The sequence below is a fragment of the Polypterus senegalus genome, chromosome 8, assembly GCF_016835505.1.
Source record: "Polypterus senegalus isolate Bchr_013 chromosome 8, ASM1683550v1, whole genome shotgun sequence".
Classification (NCBI taxonomy): domain Eukaryota; kingdom Metazoa; phylum Chordata; class Cladistia; order Polypteriformes; family Polypteridae; genus Polypterus; species Polypterus senegalus.
Window position 1 is genome coordinate 180,056,966 of NC_053161.1, and position 19,974 is coordinate 180,076,939.

Consider the following 19,974-nt stretch of genomic DNA (forward strand, 5'->3'; position numbering starts at 1 on the left):
ATCACTTGAGAACGTTGTCCTTATTTGTCTTTATAATTGCTGCTGCACATTGCTTAGTCGATAAACATGTTGTTACGACCTACTAGGGGGTCATCTGGACTGTTTGACGTCAAGTGAGAGCCCCGGAATTTGAGCCTTAACACAAGTTACAAAAAAAGTGTATCTCAGCTGAAAACTAATAAGGCACAATCGTCAATCCGTTGTTACAAACTCTGATGGAGTAAGACAAGCAGAAAACATGGCAAGTGGCTCTTTAACAACCCAAAACTGACAGCGTTCTTAACTCAAGTGTAAAAGATGGTTACTTGTTGTATGAAATGACTTGTTTTCCTCAGATTTCATTAAATTAAATCACAAGGAGCAAGAACTGGAAGAGTTAAGAATTGCAAATTACAACTTGACCAGTAACAACAGTGCCCTGCAATCTCAGTACGCAGCTCTGAATAAGAAGCATGAAGAACTGGCCAACAAGTTCAGTAAACTGCAGGAATACTACTGTGATGTCACAAACACATCTCACGGTGAGTGCTTCGCTATTGGACAAGTAGACGGGAGGGCTCCTTGGTCATCTAATCCCTCATTTTTCATTTGATCTTTTGTTTCATGTTCCACAGAAAACACTTGCCCGCTATGTAAACTGGACTGGATCCCCTTCGGTTCTAAGTGTTACTTCATCTCCACTAAGACACTGACCTGGAATGAGAGCCGTGATTGGTGCCTGACAAAGGGTGGACAACTAGTGAATATAGAAAGCTTAGATGAGTGGGTATGTCATTTATGCAGGTGGATTTAAGATGACTGTCTTAAAAACTTCATACTGTAAGTTAAACTGTCAGGAAAAGGGCTTTGAAAGTGCATCAGAAGAACAATCCCAGAAAACCTAAGCTGAAGTTGAGTCAGGTCAGCATGATATTAAAGCAGGAATGTCTTTCTTTAAGAGATTCCTCCAATTGATCTGGAGAGTCTGTCAACACATTTCAAAGGCCCAGGGGTGGGCGACTGTCATTTTATATGAAGTCTCAATGACCTTTTGTTTTGTGCCAAATACATATGTGAGAAAGTAAAGATTCTGTCAGAGGTCTCTTTCTGTCTTTCTCCATTCGCTACAACTGACGTCATCAGAAGTGCTGTGAATCCTAGATTGCTGTTTCTTCTGCCTTGGCTTCAGGAGCTCTTCGAGTTACCATTTCTACTTTATGTTTACAAGCATTTCTGGTTTTTGGTTGATATGTGGGAGATACGTAATGGGCAAAAGGGTCACTGGTGATGCGCTAGACAATTAGTATATAACACAATTTAAGATGTGTTCATCATTTTTCCATGAAAATTCACCATGTGACCATTACATTGCCTCAAATAAATCACAGAATGCCACTGAACTGAACGTCTGAGTTGATAGGCCCCTGTTAAGACCCAAATCAGTACAAATGTCTGCAGATTCTGTCATTGGTTGATTTCCATTGGGGTGATGGGGTTTTTGTGAGATTTCCCCCAGGGATGTCGTATTTAGTATCCAGTATCTCTGTTAGAACACTGACACATTATTTGTGTTGGACATCACTGCCATCTGCTCATGTGACACAAAAAGTGACACCATAGCTCTGTTTATTATCAAAGCAGGTGACACAATGAGAGTTTTGTCTGTTTGTTTCATTTATATGGGGAGACTCAGATCAGTATATGTTAAAGCAAAATAAGAGATAAAATGTGTTTTATTTTAATCTTTTGATTGTGAATAAGAGAAGACATTTCAACACAATACAGACACATGCAAGTTCAGTTGTACATCAACTTCTTCATTTCATGTTTTCTTATCAGGACTTTTTAAAAAGTCAAGCTTTCATCATCAAACCTAAAAAGACACATTATTGGATTGGCAAATATGACCTCAGTAAAGAAGAGAAGAAGACTACCAGGATGGCCAGTGAGCCTTTAAAATACAACGGGTAAGAAGACTCCTTTTAGTCCTAGACGTCTCACTTTGACTGAATGAGCTACAAAACTGAATTAGGTAGGAGCAGAAGGGGGCTTACCTACAGATGGCACTTTACTGTCATTAGAGGAGACAAATAAACTGTTTGCAATCTTATTTAATAGCATAAAACAGATGAACTGACATCAGAATAATTTGTGCCTTTCTGACATTACTGAATAACAAAGCATTTTTTGTATAAATAAATATGGCCGGTGACTGCTGACTTCATATTTACCGACTCCTTTCCCTAATCCTGCCAGTAATGCTGGCCTTACACATGTAGCCATGAATGTTGTGTCACAGAGCTCTGAACACAATAATGAAATATGTTACAAATGACAAACGCTTTACAGTGCAGAAAACCAAAGTACAAGTAAATAAGTGAGAAGGTCATTTCTGAACTTCAACACCTGGCTGAGGTGGCACGAGACCACAGGGAGCCACAGGGACAGTGATGAGCTGAAGTGTGAATGGACACAAAGTACAGAAGGTGTAATAGGTGACATATAACAGGAAGATTATGGGATGTTGTTAGTTATAAAGAGAGTACTTATCTATACAACAACAACATTTATTTCTAGAGCACGTTTTCATACAAATGATGTAGATCAAAGTGCTTTATAAGATTAGAAAGAAAAAAAACAAAAACATAAAAATAAAATTAGGCAATACTAAGTAACAACAAAAAAAGTAAAGACCGATGGCCAGGAGGAAAGAAAAAAAAACTCCAGGGGGCTGGAGAAAAGGAAAAAAATCTGCAGGGGTTCCAAGGCCATCTATCTATCTATCTATCTATCTATCTATCTATCTATCTATCTATCTATCTATCTATCTATCTATCTATCTATCTATCTATCTATCTATGTATGTATGTATGAATGAGACCACTCATAACATCAATGATCTCAATCAGTTCTCATAGTTTTCAGGTAACACATAGAAGAATTAGACAATGACGGTCACGTGGACCTCTGGCCTTCAATCCATGAATGCAGGGACTACATGGTGCTTTGATCAAGTGGTGGGGGCGCAGATCACCAACACAGAAAAACAGAAAAAAAAAAACAAAAGAGAAAGCAGGGGCAGAGGTGGGTAGTAACGAGTTACATTTACTCCGTTACATTTACTTGAGTAACTTTTATAAAATATTGTACTTCTAAGAGTAGTTTTACTGCACCATACTTTTTACTTTTATTTGAGTACATTTGTGAAGAAGAAACGCTACTCTTACTCCACTACATTGGGCAACACTCGATTCATTACTTTTTTTTCCATTAGATACACTTTTTTTTGTCAGAGAGAAGCCACTAGTGGATCTACTGCCTGACTGTTTCACCAATCAGACATAGCAACAGTTATCACATGACCCTGTTTCACCAATCAGACGTAGCCGTGCAGTCACGTGACCACATACAAACTTCCTGCGTCTTGCAGCCTGTGAGAAACTTTTTAGTCATGCGGGGATCCTGTTCACTGCTAAACGGTCACAGCTTCACTGCAAGCACCAGATCGTCATTCCCAAGCCTGTCTTTCATGTCTTTTAACCTCTTTACTTTTCTCCTTTTCTTTTAATCCTCCTTCTTTTTTTGGGCTGACTCTTATATATACACTCCCGTCTCCGTGGGCCTTAATCACACGCCGCAGGAAGCCAATAAATCATTTGAGAATGATCGGACCCGCAGGTGCGACTCTCTCCAACTACCTCATTATCTCCCCACGGTCGTGCAATGGCGCCCATAGGGAGTGTCATGGCTTTATGGATCTGAAAATGGCCATTTTTTTTTTTTTTTGGAAGCCGCGCACTCGCTACACCACAAAGTGAACATGCAGTATTATACTGTCAGTGTACAGGATATCTCGTCACTGATGTCTTCGTGTGTTCCCTTCCGGCTAATCTGGTATTCACCTACAATCCACAAACACACACATTCAGTGGATTCGTGAAGCTAAATTGGCCCCAGAGTGTGTGTCTGTCTGCCTGCGATGGACTGGCTCCCTGTTGAGGGATTGTTCCTGCCTTGGGCTGCTATTAAAAATGAAGTGGCTTCAGAATATGGAAGGACCGATGGTCCCTTTGGTTGCCTTGATCAAATGTTCTTAATTTTTAAACCGAATTATCAGTAAATGTTAAATTGTTAAAGGTATTCGTATGTATTAGTTTAGTTTCGATTTTGAGTCATAATATTTAACAACCTCTGAAATGAGATCATCAACATGTTTAAGGGTCACGAGAGACACAGAGGCACTGATGGCTGCACAGAGAAGAGCAATTGACACCCTGGGATAAAGGCTAACAAGGCCATGCGGCTTTAGTCTTGCATTGAAAAGGCCAAGTCTTCACAATTATCAAAGGCCTGATAAAGTGAACTAGTGAGTCGTGTTTCTGAGGACAGCTACTGGAAATTATCGGAAGTGTATTCAGCCAGAAAGCAGGAAACACTGGCAACATTTCAGGACGGCACCGTCATAGTTAAGTCAGACAATCACAATTAAGGCTTTGACATATTCATTCATTTTGCAAATATTAAGTGGTTTTTGAACCCAGTATTACGAATATTATGAATTGTAATATTTATGAAACCATAAAAAGTGTGTCTTCAAATGCTGTGAGACCATTGTGCTAATATACAGTACCTGATATACTTTGAAAAGTGGGGTTGTTTCATGTGCATCAGAATATAAGAATAAAGAGTTTGTCAGCTGAGATACAATTTTCCATAAGTGGAAGTGGGTGGGGTGGGTGTTGGAGGTCATTGTCTGCGTGTGGTTTCTATTAGGAGTCTTCTTGACAATTTTGTTTAATTCATCCACCATGGCTAAGTCCTGCCCCAGACTGCCCATGTCCAGTAAGTGTGGAAAGTTCAGTTTATGAGCCACACGACTGACTGACAGTCCTCTTTGCTGGACAGACTGGTGGCCTTTCATCAGTGACGTGTCTGAACTCAGGTGATGTATGTGAGCCGACAAGGTCAGTCAGATCAGGAGAAAACCTGACAGCTTCTCTTGTGTTTCAGAGCCAGTGATGGCAACAAAGAAAATTGTTTGGAGATCCGGCTGGATTTGAACAAGACTTATAGAGTAAGGTGTGATATTTGTGGTCAATGGATCTGTGAGTTTGCTGCGTTTCCACTTCTTACTTAAACTGCTATCAAGATTTCCAGCCAGAGTCTTCAGGAGTCGTAAGGATCACTTCATCAGTAAATCACAGAGCCGTTAGTCTGAGCTAAGTCCAGAAGGTCACCTCACTTGAGTGCACCTTGTAGAACTGTTTGTACTTCTAAGTACAATCACCCCACTGTAAACTTGCACTACAGTTATAATATCGCACAACCTGGGGCACTTTATAGAGTGCGTATTTACATATGATGACAATAGCATTTTTAAGGTGAAATACAGCAAAATATATTTATTAAATTATACAGATAAAACTTTAACATCATTTAAATAATCTATATTCTTCACTGGGAGTGTCGTTAAGGATAGAATAATTAAACATGTACTACGAAGATATTTCAATGTTCCTTAAACGTTTTGAAGAATCGGCGCTAAGCTTACAAATGGCTTAATGTCTATTACAGGGCTGATTGTGTGGCGATCGGTTACTCGGTTAAAAGCAAGGACTGCAGTGGCGGCTACGCCAATATATATTGAATATAAAACAGAAAGAGAAAATAACAACACAGCTAAAAACGCAACAACAAATTTCGGCAAAAGTTAAATGCTTGTGTCATGAGCACAAGGCGGCTATGCAGTGTCTGCAATGGACGTCCATCCACCGTGCATAAGCTACTTTACTGACATTGGTGGGAGAAGGAGCCACCGATTCTTCCTCTGCCTAGTGCCACCACAAGCCTAGAACCGCCCCTGAGTACGGCTGCAATAAATTATCTCATCGAAGTGAAACCCATGTTTAATTACGTGCTTTAACTCCTATCATCATGAAAATGATATCACGTATACATCTCAGTATTTTAGTTATTCAGAGAACTGTAATATTACGAATGTAATTGATTCTGTGTCCAGTTGGAGGAAGAGAGCCGGTTTAAAAAGCAAGTAGTGATTCACACGCACAGAGCACATAGAAGATCAAATACAAAACAAAGCATTTAACGTGCGACTTTAATTACGATGTGATTTAAGAAACTGGTTAATTAAACGATTGTAAGATGAAGTTTATGATGTTCTACTTTAATGACAAAATAAACTACATGATTAAAGTGGAAATGTCGAGATTGAAGTTGGCATTTCATGCTTTTTCCCCACTGTGCCTTTTTTTCTCTGTACCCTAATAAGTTTCATATGACACTCAGACGGTGGGCTACAGACTCGCCTTTTCACGGCGACTTTGATATGTGACTTCTTTTTTATTTCTGGCACTGTGTGACTTTGTGAACGTGAGCTTTCAAGTTTCTCCAACACGCTATGCCACTCGATCAACTTCCTTTTGTTGATTATACCACGGCTTATTTGAACAAATAGTATGTTTTTCCTTTGCCTCCACTTGGTATTCGCTGAAATTCTTATATTTTCCCCCGTGCTTTTCCCATTGTCTTTACACAGAAGGCTGAGCTTAAGGGCGATTTATATTGATTTGCATATTCAAAGAGGCGTAATTCTGGGAGGATTTGGGGCGTTACATAAAGCGTGTGCACGAGCGTTAGTTTTCACGCTGATCGGGATTTATGGAGCGGAAGAACGTGGAAGTTGGAGTACGCACAGATTCCTGCATCTGAATTTTTCTGTGCGTAAGCACATTTCGGCTTTTGTGCTTATGCCATGTTATAGTGCGAGTTCTACGCACAGCGTTATACATGAGGCCCCTGGACTCTGGACTGCACAAGGTGGTCATAGATAACAGATGAAATGATACAGCTTGTTTTATATATAAGAAGAAAATGCACAGTTCCTGATTTTTATTAAATGATTTTGTATTTGTTTAACAAGCAACACATGTAAGTCATTTCAGCATTGAATAAAATGAAGATACGTTACCAGCGAGTTGTTTGTCTTAAGTGATGTGAAAAAGTATTTACCGCCTTCCCATTTCTATTTCTGTGTGTTTTACACAAGACATGGCCTCCAACCTTCACAAAATGCAAAATTAGAAAAAGGAAACCCGAGGAAACACATACTACGGTTTTTAAATCACTGCTTTGTTTATTTAACAATCAAAGTTCTTATCCAACACCTCTGTGACTGATGTGAAGGCGTCATTGTCCCAAAAGTTTCAGTACTTGGTTGCTGCAACTTTAGCACCAGTGATAAGAACTAAACACTCTGTAATTTATAGTTTGAGATCAGACTTTCACGTCACTGTTGAGGAGTGATAGCCCGCTGGTCTTTGCTTTCATTCAGAGTATTGTGAGTATAAACTCTTCATTTCAGCACATCTGTTAGTACAAGTTAGCAGTTTGACGAGGCTCTGAAACTCTCTGTGTCCTCTGCGCCATTCCATTGTAGGTTTTCTTTTTTGTGGTGGATCACTGATCTGCTGTGTCATCCAGTCACACCTGGGCTTCAGGTCATGGACAGAGGACTGGCCGTTCTCCTAAAGAAGGTTTAAAACGGCAAGTCTTAACACATTGAGCCAGCAGTAAAGCCCCCCTCTTTATCACACTGCCACCCCCATGTTTTATTGTAGGTATGAAGCTCTTTATTGTTGATTGCTGTGTTAGTTTTACACCAGAACTAGAGGGACCTGCGCCATCCACAAAGTTCTTCTCTATCTTTATTAGAAGAGGTGTGAAGATGACCGAGGTGACTCTGTGCTTTTATGAGACGAGCACCAAAGCTGCTCTTGGATAGCAGAGTTTCTTTGTCTTACTGCTCTCCCATGAGTCCTGCTTTTACTCTTCATCTCTCATACCAGTGTCTTGTATGTCTGTAGTACTAGGGTGTTGTACCGTGTTAGCCATTATGAATGTAGAAAAGCCAAGCAAAATGACACCTTTTATTGGCTAACTAAAAAGATTACAATATGCAAGCTTTCGAGGCAACTCAGGCCCCTACTTCAGGCGAGATGTAATCTGAGTTGCCTCGAAAGCTTGGATATTGTAATCTTTTTAGTTAGCCAATAAAAGGTGTCATTTTGCTTGGCTTTTCTTTCTCATACCAAAAAGTCATGAACTCTGACCTTAGAGGAGGGTAGACAGGCCTGAGGGTTTTTGGATGTTTGTTCTGGAATCCTCTGTGACTTCTTGACTCGGACATTGCTGTGCCCTTGAGGGACTTTTGGCAGGCCAGCTTCTCCTATGAAGATGTTGTTCTTTTCTGAATGTTTTTACTTTTGGAGATGATGGCTGTCACTGTGGTGTAGTGGAGTCACAGAGCCTTAGCAATGGCTAACGCTTTCCTGGTTTCACTTACGTTTTTTCTTCATCTCTTCTGAGATTTCCTTTGATCAAGACTCAGTGGTCTTCGAGAAACCTTAGGGTGACAATGTCACTGTCATGATAAGTGACAACATATGGTGAGGTTTAGATTCAGTAAGGCTGGCTGTGTCTTGTTATCGGGTATCTTTGCTCAGCTCTCGGCAGGAGTCACTAAAGTGATAATTCACTAGGCACATGGCAATACAGCTGTTGGGTTACTTTATTACTTCAGTATCTTAGGAAGCCACTTAGAAATCGTGTTATATGTTTACTCCGATCTAATATTACATTTTGTCTAAAGATCTGAAGCCATTCATTATGACAAATATACAAAAATGGAGAACATCTGGAAGGCAGCAAAAACTTGAACATCACTTAAAATCTTAACATTTACCACCACATGACATGATGTCTATTTTGTATTATTAATGTCTGAGTCTTAAAACAAGTTTTATCATTTATGGACTCTCTTAAGCCATCTATTGAAGATTTGACTTTTTAAGCAGTGACATTTCTCTTTCCACTCTGAAACTTGAGTTGATATTTTTAATGATATTCATATTGATGTCTTTCCATTTTTTAACTTATGTGCCAAGTGCTGGACTCTACAATTTTAATACTCATTATACTTTGATCTTCAGTAGTTTTTATTTTATCATCCAGTATATATTTATACTTTTGCAGATTTATTCTAGGTGCCCATCTCACAAATGATCTGCAATCCCCTGTTTTGTTGTGTTGATTTCCATTGTATTCCTAACTTGAGATGCTGTGCTCTATGATATGGTTTGTGAAGAATAAAAATGATTTGCTTAATAATGTCTGTTTGACTTTCTTTCTCTGCCCCCTTATTTTGTATTCTGACTTTGAGAGAATTAACTATGCTGTGCTAGGAGAAATGTCACGCTTTACATATATTATTTTCTGCATTAACTTTGCTCATTGCCATTTTTGAAATTTGTGATCTTTCTGTCCACTCAGTTAGTTTGGTGATCCAAGCCATCCTCCCTGGTCCTTTCTCATTGCCTTCTGCACCACCACACCATTCTGTCCCCCCTCTCTTGGATGAAGTTATGTGGTGTTTTAGGTATATTTTCGGTGACTTCAATACCTTGGAGGTTTTTACAGTTTAAAGAATAAACAATTTAATTTGGCTTTAAGGACACTGATCAACAGAAAAAGACTCTTTCATGTCAAAGTGAAAACAGCTCTCTGCAAGGTGATCTAAATTCATGACTAATCTAAAACACAGAATCAGTGATGGCATCAGTTTTCATGCCCTTCAAGACAGTATTTAGTAGATGCCCCCTTGGCCACCATAACAGAGTTAGGTTTGTGTGCACAGGTCTCTCTATCTCTATCACTTTTGCACATTTCCCCTCCATTCGTTTTCATAAAACTACTCAGTCTTTATCAGGAGTCATGGAGATTAGGAGTGATCAGTCTTTTTCAAGTCCAGCCACAAGTTGTCATGTAACTTGAGATCTGGGCTTTGACATGGCTACTCCTGGATATGAACATTGCTGTTCTTAAGCCACTCCTGTGTACTTTTGGCTCATTACTTGGAGTAGTTGTCTTTCTGGATAAACAAATCTTGCATTGTATTGGCTTTTACTGCTGAATGTTTCAGTATTTCTGTATTCTGCTATCATAAACCTTCCTGGGTCTGCTGCAGAGAAACCTACTGATAGAGTTGTTGTCAATGCAGTCTCTGTAATGTTAGCTACTGTAGCTTTTATAGAACTTTGAATCAATATATAATAATTGCACAATGTAATACAAATATATACTTGTATAAAGTTGTAACAATGAATCTATACTAATAAAAGGCAAAGCCCTCACTCACTCACTCACTCACTCACTCACTCACTCACTCACTCACTCACTCACTCACTCACTGACTCATCACTAATTCTCCAACTTCCCGTGTAGGTAGAAGGCTGAAATTTGGCAGGCTCATTCCTTACAGCTTACTTAAAAAAGTTGGGCAGGTTTCATTTCGAAATTCTACGCCTAATGGTCATAACTGGAAGGTATTTTTCTCCATTAACTGTAATGGAGTTGAGCTGGAATGACTTGGGGGGGCGGGGTTTCGTATGACATCATCACGCCTCTCACGTAATCACGTGAACTGACTGTCAACGCAGTGCGTAGAAAACCAGGAAGACCTCCAAAAAGCGCTTAAGAAAACATGCATTATATAATTGAGAAGGCAGCGAAACAATAAGAAGCGAGCGAGTGACATATACTACCATATTCATGAGTGTTGCTGCCTCGGAAAGAAAGCAAGGTGTAAACCTAAACTTTAAATTAAGTTCATAGACAGGCTACCGCTGGCGTTTCACATGCCCACAGGTAATGCGGGATACAAGTTTAATGAGAGGACGAGGATATAAACGAGAGTTTTGATCACTTTGTAACTAAGTTAAAATTGTAGGTGAAGGGGTGTGCTTATGCAAATTCTGAGAGACTGTGTTTGTGGGGATTGACAGTTAAGGCGGGTGGGGAGTCACGTCATCATCTCCCTCCCATTCATCTAATTTCGGTCTGAGCTGAGCTCATGCTAATGCCGTCTTCAAGCAACTTTGTCAGACTGCCACCAAATACTCACAGAAAAATCCACAAGTTAATACACACGCTGTCTCTATAGAGTTTCTCCACACTGAATCCTCCAGGCACTACTTACAAAAGGTCACATTGACAATCGTGTTACGTTATTTTTAAAATCTTTCCTTTTCTTAGCACAAGCACAGCTGAGAAGCTTCGATGCATGTGCTCCATAACGCGTTAAAAATAATGCATTTAATCACACTTTGCATTACAAGCAAAGGGGAGTTTTGTCAATGCATGATTTCCTGGTACACCGATTACATTGATCAGCGCATCCTGATTCATTTTACCCTCGCACCACCTTAGTTTGAGAAGAAGTCTGAAAAAATATGAGGTTAACACAGAAAAACATCACCAATTCAAGCTTTATGAATAATCGATTCGCCATCAATAATTGTTTTGGTAAAGCCATCCTCCTTCCATTTTATAATTTTTCCGCCACTAGCCATGATTAAATGAACAGTAAAAAAGTAAGAGCAAAGCGAGGGTGACTTATTTAGGCAGGCATATATATGACAGCAACACTCATGACAATGTCAATCATGTTACGTTATTATTAAAATGTTTCCTTTTCTTTTTCATTACTTCTTTAACACACTACTTCTCCGCTGTAGACGCGGGATTTTGCTATATATATAATATATGAATGACCTCCAAAGAGCGCTGAGACTTTTGATATCATGAACGTGTTTGCAAAAACTGTGGTCTCCTGCCCAGCAAAAGTCGAGCAGCCAGCGCGTGCATAGCTGTGCCGGCCTTTGAGACGCTGACTGCGCTTCTGCCTTAAGTCAAAGTGAGCACTTTTAATTTTTTTCATCCTCCCCCTGCGCTATAGCCCAGACAAGTGCAAACACGGGACCCCTTTTCTACATCACGGAAAAATAATATTAAGGCGATTCACACTTTCTTTTGCACGTATACGATTATGAGGTCCTCACCTCGGATTATGAAAACACGCACACGAGTGGAGGACTGACAGTGCCATCACAGCCGATTAATGGCAGGGACGTCTCACCAGTCTACACAAGACCCACCGCGACTGTCCACAAAAGGCGATCATAACGTCAGCGAACACATCTCTCTATACTATATAAAAGAAAAAGGCAACTTTCCTTTCTTTACACCTTTTTTCCTTTTATCCCAAACCAAAGCCTTTCTCTCTTAACACTGCAGAGGACACAAAACTAATTTTCTTTAAATGCCGGTAAGGCACATTACCAGAGGCACAAATTTGAACGTTCACATAGAAAATGTAATTTCTATACCACAGCCGTCGTGTAGCGCCTTTCAAAAGGGATCTACTACCGAGAGATGATCCATATACATTTTAGCTGCTGTTAGTTACTTACCTGTTGTGTTACACAGTCTTTAAAATGTAGTTTACCTGACACCACTCCAGTAGTGCTCAATGTACCTGTACTTCTTAAAACGTTAATGTTTTACTGTTTAATAACTTATAGACTATATTTTATTATTTTCCCTTGCACTCAGTGACCAAAGCTATACACACACATATAGACACATACAAACATACACACAAGTATATGTATGTGTATATATATATATAAATATATATATATATATAAACACACACACACTATCTACATTATATATATATATATATATATATATATATATATATATATATATATATATATATATATATATATATATATATATATATATATATATATATATATATATACACACACACACACACATACATACATATACACATATATATAATTTGTGTGTGTGTATGTATGTATGTATGTGTATATATGATGTAGGTAGGTATGTATATATATATGTGTGTATATGTAGATATGTATATAGATATGTAGATATGAAGATATGTATGTGTATATATATATGTGTGTTTGTGTGTGTGTGTGTGTATATATATGACAGCAGCAATCCAAGCTGTGAGAAAACACTAAAAAGGAGGCGTGTCAGACGTTGTGGTACATTTTCTGATGCAGCTAGACGAAAAAAACTTTGTGACGCTGCCGCCAAATACACAAAACAATTACTTTGACAATCATGTTACATTATTTTTAAAATGTTTCCTTTTCTTTTCATAACTTCTTTAACACATGACATCGCTAAGCGTGGTATTTTGCTATATATATATATATATATATATATATCACAGCGACACTCATAACAGTGACAAAACAATTACATTGACAATCATGTTACGTTATTTTCAAAATGTTTCCTTTTCTTTCTCTTTCCTTCTTTAACACACTACTTCTCCGCTGCAAGCGGTATATATATATATATATATATACAGTATATATATATATATATATATATATATATACAGTATATAGATAGATATATATATATATATATATATATAGATAGATATGAAAACAACATATATATATATATATAGATATATATATATATATATAGCTAGATATGAGAACAACACTCATATCAATGACAAAACAATTACATTAACAATCAAGTTACGTTGTTTTTCAAATTTTTCCTTTTCTTTTTCGTACCTTCTTTAACACACTACTTCTCCGCTGCGAAGCGCGGGTATTCTGCTAGTTATTAAATATAAAGATAAGGACTGAATGCAGCTAAAGGGTTAACTAAATATTGCAAAGCTTAGGCACGAGAGGTTTTTGTCTAATTTTAGGGGAGCCACCAAAGTAATTATGAGGGTTTAAAAGAGCTAAATGAGTAATGAACACCTGTTTAGAAAGTGAAGCGGTGATAACATCAATAGGAGCATCTGCAGAACTCTCCTATTCTTGATAAGATTCAGTCGGGTTTCAGAACAAATCACAGCACAGAAACTGCACTCGTTAAAGCAGTAAATGACTTGCGGGTAAATGCAGACAGAGGCCATTTATCTGTTCTCATCCTCATAGATCCGAGTACCGCATTTGACACCATTGATCACAATATTCTTAGAAATCGCCTTAGTCAATGGGTGGGCCTCTCTGGCAGGGTCTTAAATTGGTTTGAATCCTACCTGGCAGGGAGAAAATTCTTTGTTAGTTGTGGGAATTATACTTCAGAGACACATGATAACCTATATGGTGTTCCACAAGGCTCTATCCTGGATTCGCTGCTCTTCTCAATCTACATGCTTCCGTTAGGTCAGATTATCTCAGGTTACAACGTGAGTTACCACAGCTATGCTGATGACACACAGCTGTACTTATCAATAGCACCTGATGACTCCGACTCTCTTGATTCACTAACACAATGTCTTACTGGTATTTCTGAATGGATGAATAGTAATTTTCTCAAACTAAATAAAGAGAAAACTGAAATTTTAGTGATTAGCAATAATGGATACAATGAGGTTATTAGAAATAAACTTAATGCATTAGGATTAAAAGTCAAAATGGAGGTAAGGATTTTAGGGGTAATTATTGACTCTGATCTAAATTTTAAATTGCATATTAATCAGATCACTAGGACAGCATTTTTTCACTTAAGAAATATAGTAAAAGTTAGACCTCTTATATCATTGAAAGATGGTGAGAAATTAGTTCATGCTTTTGTTTTCAGTCAACTAGATTACTGTGATGCACTCCTCTCAGGACTACCCAAAAAAGACATCAATCGACTGCAAGTAATGCAGAATTCAGCTGCTAGAATCTTAACTAGGAAAAGAAAATCTGAGCACATCTCTCCAGTTTTGATGCCTCTACATTGGTTACCTGTGTAATTCAGAATTGACTTTAAAATTCTGCTTGTAGTTTACAAAGACTTAAATAATCTGCTCCATCTTATATATCAGAGTGTCTGACACCTTACACTCCAAATCGTAACCTTAGATCTTCAAATGAGTGTCCACTTAGAATTCCAATAGCTAATCTTAAAAGAAGTGGTGAGGCGGCCTTCTGCTGTTATGCACCTAAAATCTGGAATAGCCTGCCAATAGGAATTCACCAGGCAAATAGCTGATGATTTCTTTCCTCTCCTCAATTTTGTAAGGGCCTTGCCAATGGGCTAGCAATTCAGAATATGAGGTTGGAACTAGAACCATGACACAGTCTCCTGGGTGGAACTCTCGAAGGGCCGTTCCACAATCATAATAGTGGTCCTTTGCTGCTTATGCCTCCTCCAAGTGACTTCTGAGTATGGGCAGACTTTTTCCAAATCTATCGCATATTTGCACAATATATTCCAATATATTTGTCAAGGGAACAGCCTCTCCGTCACATTCTTCTTTCAAAATATCCAATATGCCCCGGGGTTGTCATCCATATAATAATTCAAAAGGCGAGAACTCCGTAGAGGTTTGAGGGACTTACTGATAAACAAAAAGAATGAGTGGGAGGAGGTGATCCCAGTTCCTCCAATTCCTGCTGACCACCTTGCTAAGCATTTGTTTGGGAGTCTGATTGAACCTCTCTACTAGACCTTTGGTTTGAGGATAATACACTGCAGTGTTTAAGTTCTTTATTTTAAGTAACTTGGCCATTTCCCTGAATGTCTCCAAGGTAAAAAGGTGTCCCTTGATCCATAAGGCCTTCCTTAGGGATGCCAACTCGCACAAAGACCCCTACCAATTCCCGTGCAATAGCTTCAGAATTGGCTCAGTGCAAAGGAACAGCTTTGTGATATCGGGTAGCTTAATCCACGAGGACTAATATATATTTATGTCCTTGGGCTGAAGGTTCTAGGGGTCCTACTATATCGACCAAAATTCTTTCAAAGGGAACATCAATCAGGGGAAGGGGAACAAGTGGAGCTTGGTCCCGCCTAGAAATTTGTCATAATTGATACTCTGGACAAGATGTGTAAAAAGAGTGAACCTCTTCATTAATTCCCAGCCAATAAAATCATACCATAATATGCTCTAAAGTCTTCTTGGTGCCCAAATGTACTCCTAGGAGGTTGACACATGCTAATTTACAGACCTGCCACTGGATTCACAACAGCTTTCGCACTGCCCCCTCATGCTCCGCTACCCGATACAACAGGTAATTTTCTAACACAAAGCGTGGACCCTTTGGCATGGACTGATGAGTGCGTTGGTTTTCTGTAAATTTCAGGGAGTCATTGTTCCATTGCCCCCTTTTGAAAGAAGCCAGTGTTTCTCTAAATTGAAATTGTAACTCAGAGAGAGGGTTTGGTCTGACCTCAAGGAACAGAGTTTCACCCTGCTCCATTGAGGCACTACTTGATGATGTTTCTGCCTGCGATGAACCAGGATCTGCCCTGCCCCATTCTTGGTGCTCCGTACCTCTCTCCACCATTTATAATCACCATTCCATATGGAAAATCGTCAGGGGATTTGTAAGTGCACATAACCCTCCTCTCTCTCTCTCCATCTGCACTCATCCTCACTCCCGAGTAGGTAGTGCACCGCAGATCCGGGGACTTTGGCACAGGTTCCGGATTGTAAGGGAGGGGCAAAAATTTTGGGATATAATCCTTCTGGTGTCTGCTAAAGAGCCGTTCTGCCCTCCCAGATTTTGAGGCTGTCCTGGAGCTCGGTGAGCTTGATTATATTTTAAAATTTTGCCCAGACTGGCTGGGTGAAATTTTCTGGCAGGCTATTTAATAGCAAAAAGCAGGTCACCTGTTCCATGATCTGCAAGGTAATATTTTGTAACCTCCTTGGCCGTTGAGTTACCTTTCCCCACAGCAGACAGAGCCATTTTCTTAATTCCTTAACCTGCTGGTTTGGGGTCACCCCACGATTAACTGAAGCCTTGGCCTTAGTGGAGGGAGCAGCTCTCTCGCTTTCCCCATATGGACCAGCCCAATCCTATATGCCCCTCCCACACACTCTCTGTGTTTCTTTGTTTGCACGGTTATGTGTAGTGGGAGCGGAACCTGTACCTGGTCTTTCCGAACTACCGGACAAACTTCCCACCTTGTGCCACTTCACAAGAACGAACCGGAGAGATCAAAAAGGTTTAGGGCAGCCACCCGTATAGTATGCCTTGGTTGCAAATGGGTAAATTTGTTGTGAGTTGTTCACAGGTCAGAGTCCAAAACAGGCGGCTAAAAATGGCGGCTTAAAAGGCCAAGACTAGAAGTGACATCATCAGGACTGGAAGTAACATCATCGGGACTGGAGGTGACATGATTGTGGGTGCCGGAACCATGTGGGATTTCCCATGACTGGTCTGCAGAAGATTGAGAGAGAACGTCAGTGCACCGCGCCAACCCCGAGTCTGGTGTGGAACTATCATTATTCAGGCCCATCAGCTGCCTCTCACACACACGTGTGTGACAGAAGTTACATGATGCTACATGACGTGATGTATGACATAAGGTAATAGTTGTTCTAACTGACTGCTCACTCCATTTATGCTTACTCCGTGCAAATAAAGATATGTTCTGCATACTTATCTGAGCTCTGTGCCTGCCTTCTCTGAAGGCAGAGGAAAGTTCTTTTAAACAACAATAATTTGGTGACCACTAATGTGATTAGGAAGAGGCTGAGTTCTCCATAAGACAAGACGAGAACCTCGGAAACTGCAAATTAAGTGGCACTCTCACAAATGTAAGTGATTTTTTGCTATTACATTGTTAAAGTCAGTTTCACAGGGATTTCACCCTGCCAAAGGAGACATGGTAAGAAGCTTCTCTACTAGAACTATGAGTATGGAAAGAAAAGTGAGAGTACAGAACTGAGAGATCAAATTGAGGGATTATTTTAAATAAGTTTATAAATAACTGGAAATCCTATAGAGTACTTATAGGCACCTACAACACTGCCCCGCTATAGTGAAAGAATATTCTGAGACTAAGTGGGTAGGTGAAGGCCTTGAGTAACATTTCACAGTGGGTTTATTCTTCCAATAAAACCAACGAAAGGTGGGCAGAAGACAAAAAAATAATGCTTAATACCCCTTCATTTGATCACCTGGTTCATCAGTTCATAGTTGTAAGGTGATATTGAGATGATCAATTTGGAATAGATCCATATCTGGTTCAGGCAGAAGGCCTTCTCAGTGAATTACGCTAGGTAACTCCATCGGAGAGAGTGGGTAGTAGATGAAAATCCTATTGAATACCACTCTGACGCTAAGGTCTGGGGTCTTTAAGTTAATTTTGGTAAACGGCTATTGTAATAATAGATTATCGAGGAAGGACTTTGATTAGCGGATATTGGTCTGGGTTTGAATGCTTTACTACAGAAGAACCTGATCACATTGTTGGTCATCCCTAGGAGGCTGCAGGAGGAGTGCTGAATGGCCTTATCAGAAAGCCACTTTGGTGGAAATGCCAAGGAAACATTCAATTAGGGACAGTTGACATTTGTCTATGGTTACAGTCAACTACTGAAAATTCTTGAACTATGTAAAAAGCAAAATATTAGTGGTTATGTTGGTGTTATGTACATGAGAAAAAAGGACAATGAGACAGTTCCCAAGGGATGCAGAGTTCCTGTTGAAAGTTATGTGAGTCCCAGTGCTACCCATGCTGGAAAGTGTGTGTTAATTGAGCAGCCTAGGGCACCATCTTTACTTGGAGGAGCTTTTGCAGACAGTCGCCTTGTTAACTTGTCTACTCAGTATCCTTATAAATTAACAGTGTGGGTAAGAAATTAACTGATTCTGATGTATTAATTCCCAAGAACTATGTTATTGCTCAATTGACTGTACCACATGCTATACTTTCCAGTTCTTCCTCAGACTGTAACCAGCTTGGCAGAGTAGAGTGTGGCTGCTTGTCCCCTCAGTCGCAGAATGCAGCTAAAAAATTGCATTTAGGTTTTGACTTTGGTGATTCCTCACTGTCAGAAAAATGGAAGCTCAGGATCACTAAGTGGCTGTATCAGTTTTCAGATGTTTTTGCATGTAATGACCAGGATTATGGTCATGAAACTAAGGTCAAGCATCACATCAAACTTAAGGATGAAACACCCTTTAAACAGAGGTCAAGGCCCATACAACCTAACGATAATGAAGCGGTATGGCAACATCTCAAAACTCTCTTGGAAGCTGAAATAATACGTGAATCAGAGACCCCATACTCCTCCCTCATTGTCATTGTTTGGAAGAAGAATGGTGATGTCAGACTGTGTGTGGATTACTGCAAATTAAACTCTGTCACCATTAAAGATGCTTATGCACTTCCCAATCTGGAAGAAATGTTCTCCACACTTTCAGGTGCACAGTGGTTATCAGTCATGGATTTGAAATCTGGATATTATCAAATTAAAATGGAAGAATCAGACAAGCCCAAGACTGCCTTTGTATGCCCCATGGGCTTCTGGGAATTCAACCATATACCACAGGGAATAATTAAATTCCTAAGTGCTTTTCAAAGACTAATAGAGAAAAGCATGGGAGACATTAACTTAAAAGAAGTGTTGGTGTTCCTTGATGATTTAATTGTGTTCTCTAGCAGTTTAGAAGAACATGAAGTATGATGTTTACGTGTGCTAAGCCACCTTAGACAAAATTATCTTAAATTGTCTCCAGACAAATGTAGTGAAAAGTCAAGCAAAATGAAACCTTTTATTGGCTAACTAAAAAGATTACAATATGCAAGCTTTCAAGGCAACTCAGGTGAGATGTAACATTTGTAACAATTGATTCCATCTCGGCTGAAGAAGGAGTTTGAGTTGCCTCAAAAGCTTGCATATTGTAATCTTTTTAGTTAGCCAATAAAAGGTTTAATTTTGCTTGGCTTTTCTCTACATTCATAATGGCTAACATGGTACAACACCCTAGTAATCCAGACAAATGCAAATTCTTCAGTTTGCTATCTGGGACATGTAGTATCAAGGGTGGGAGCTCACACTGACTCTGACAAAATCAATGCTGTGACCACCGGGGCCTCATGTATAAACGGTGCGTACGCACAGAAATGTTGCGTCAGAACGTTTCCACGTTCAAATCGCGATGTATAAAACTAAACTTGCCGTAAAGCAGCGTTTCTCAACCTTTAAGTATTTGCGACCCGCGTTTTCATAACAGTTTTAATTGTGCTCCCCCTAACATTTTTTTTGAAATCTAGATGCACATTTTATTATACCTCCTTAACTTTTATTGACATTTATCTAACTCTATATTT